The sequence below is a fragment of the Rhagoletis zephyria genome, unplaced genomic scaffold (assembly GCF_001687245.7).
Source record: "Rhagoletis zephyria isolate East Lansing unplaced genomic scaffold, Rhagoletis_zephyria_1.1 Rzeph_scaffold_01716, whole genome shotgun sequence".
Lineage (NCBI taxonomy): Eukaryota > Metazoa > Arthropoda > Insecta > Diptera > Tephritidae > Rhagoletis > Rhagoletis zephyria.
The window spans coordinates 80,542-83,726 of NW_016158800.1; positions in this window are offsets into that span (position 1 = coordinate 80,542).

Below are 3,185 nucleotides of genomic sequence, written 5' to 3' on the forward strand. Positions count from 1 at the left end.
TTGAGTGAATAGTTACTGAATTCAGTAGTTACTAAAATATCGCAGTTTTCGTATTTCTGGAAATTACCGTTATATGGGAACTGGGCGTGGTTATTGTCCGATTTTTTAAATTTTCGGCCATTTAGTATGCTGTACCAAGGCCAACAACTGTGCCAAGTTTGGAAGAAATTGGTGCAGCGGTTACCAAGATATACACATGTAACCATAAGTTTATACTTATACTTATATTTATAATAATCTTATTTTTCGTCTGAAAATTATTAAAAATATCAATTTTAAGTGAATTATCTTCAGTAGTTACTAAAATATCGCAGTTTTCATATTTCTGGAAATTACCGTTATATGGGAAGTGGTCGTGGTTACCGTCCGATTTCGCCCATTTTCAATACCAACCTACCTTGGATTAACAGAAACCTACATACCAAATTTCGTTGAGATATCTCAATTTTTGCTCGAGTTATCGTGTACACGGACGGACGGACAGACAGACATGGCTTAATCGATTTCTCTATTCATTCTGAGCATATATGTATACATTTGTCTATATCTATCTCGATTCGTTTTGGCTGTTACAAACAACCGTTATGTGAACAAAATTAATATACCCTTGTGCACAAGTGCGCTCGGGTATAAAAAAAGGCCTCGAGCTCAATATAAATTGTTGAATTAAATTTTATTATATTAATTTTTTTGAGCTCAAGGTCGGGTTGAAATTAAACAATCTGTTTTGTTGTTTTTATATCGTCTATATTTCGACTTCAGTCTGAACAAGGCACATAAATACAGGTAGAAGCCAAAATGACGTTGCTCTCATGATAACCAAACCTTTGAACTTAAACTTGTTTTTCTTTTATTTCCTATATTTCGTTACGCTTTGAATGTCATATCGTTGTTTTTTTTTGAATGTTCGTTAATAATAAATTTTAATTAACATTTGAATTTTCGTAGTGTTGTGCGGTTTATACTTAGTGTATGTGTTAAAAATGCAACACCTGAAGGGTTGTTTTTTATGTGGTGTTAAATATAAAGCAGATACCACTAATTTTCGTGCTTCAATGTCCTTCGCGTAAGGAGCGCTGCGAAAGCAGCTGTGAGGCAGAGCTGCAGCGAAATGCCTTGTGGTGCGTTAAACATTTTAAAGGAGCAGATTTCACAAATACACCGGGAGGTACAGGAAAGGCACGTTTGATGCCAAGTGTTGTTCCTATGACCCTTATGCCGAAAAGTCCCTCTAACAACAGTGCAACTCATAAATCAAAAACAGAAAACATCATACAAGTTAACAAATTTTAACTAAAGAAAATAAAAATAAACTTCAAAATTACTTAAAAATATCAACCAGTGAAATGTAATTTTTTATTTTTCCTTACACACGCTTATTTTTATTTTTACTCTCGCGAAAACTTTGACTTTTGTAGGTTTGACGTCAAATTGGCTTCTACCCATGGTGTAATCAAGGCGAATTTATATAAGGTGGTGTTGTTTCATCAGCTGTGAGTAGCGTTTGATTGTCAAAATTTTGAATTTCATGAGTGAGTGAGTGAAAACGTGAGAGTGTTTGCATTTTCTGTCGCCCTTTTTCATTCGGGGAAGAATAGCTGAAATTTGACAATGACCCGCTAAAAGCAAAAACAAAATACAAGTAATTGTTGTATTTGTTCAATCGATACCACCTTATATGTATTCGCCTTGGGTGTAATAATAACAAGGTGTTGTCAGTAACTTAACCTCACTTTTTCGGCAGGTCTATTCCGGTCACGCATTTTAAAGTACTAGAAAAGGTTCTAATTATTTACTACCTTTAATCCGTTGGTGCATACTATTTAAATTAAATGTAGAAAAATGTATAATTACAGGCTTATAAGCCGGAATATATGTTTGTATCGGGAGCTCCACACAGCTTGGACATATATTGTGACTTTAAAAAAGTAAAAGCCGTAAAATAAGGCAATTTCCTATAAGACTGTAAATGATTTTCTAAATAGATTAAAACATATAAATATCGATAATATAAGCGAATTCCTAATTTAACCATGCAGCCACTCTATTCTAGTGTATCAGTAGTTCATTTGGCTCAATATTATGACAATGCAGCAAAAGTTATTTAATATAAAAAAGCGCCTTTCCATACAATACCGGGTACGTTTTTTCCATTGATAACCAATATATCTTTTATTTTTCTACTTTTTGAGGACAAAAATTATACAAATCCAGCAATTTTAAATATTAATATTGTTCTGAAAACACCAAGTTCTTTAAAAATCGCGGTAAACGAATTACTAAAATGGAGTATTTTAGATACTATTTCCCAACGAATAGTAGTATAAAAATTAAGATCGGCAGCACTGAAAATAAGCATGCCGATCTTGTCAAAATCACAACAAACACGTCGCTACTGACAACACCTTGTTATTATTCCACCATGGCTTCTACCTGTTTTTATTGTACCATGATTCTGAAGTAGAGATGGGCACGGGCCTAAATTTTCAGGCTCGACCCGGCACGAGTGCAAAATCAACTTTCAAAAACACGCACAAGCCCGCACGTTAAGAATTTTAGTGGGGCCCGGCCCGGCCCGGCCCGGCACGACGGGACACGCCCCAGCCCGGAAATAAAGAGCCAAATTTTATTGTAGACTTTTATAATATATTTTCTGGGAAGTAGAAAAAGTGGAAGGGATTTTATGTACAGATATGTATGTAAACAAAACTACTAAGTATCATTCCCACGACAGCCGGTTCTACGTACCGGAATGACTCGGGTTTCACCCGACCAAGGGCTGTTGTTTCGGCGATCTAACCCCGTTTAGGTCGGCGAGGTATCTCAGAAGTTGTCCGTCCATAGGGCTACATTCACTACGTATTCTCCTACTCAGGGCTGGCATCGAGTCAAACCCTGGGCCAGAAACATACACCTGCTGTGTATGCCGGAGGCGATTACACCACAACTCCACCTCAGTCAAGTGTAATGCCTGCGAGGGGTGGAGTCACCTCCGAGTCTGCTCGGGACTACGGACACATAGACAGTGGACCACGTCGTTCGTGGCCCCCTGTTGCTCAAACAGATCAGCCTCCACGGCTAACCACGGTCCGCCCGAGCAGCCCCACACACTCACACAGCAGCCACACACAGTCACCACAACACAACAACATAATAACACCACAGACCGTACCACAGCCACTACA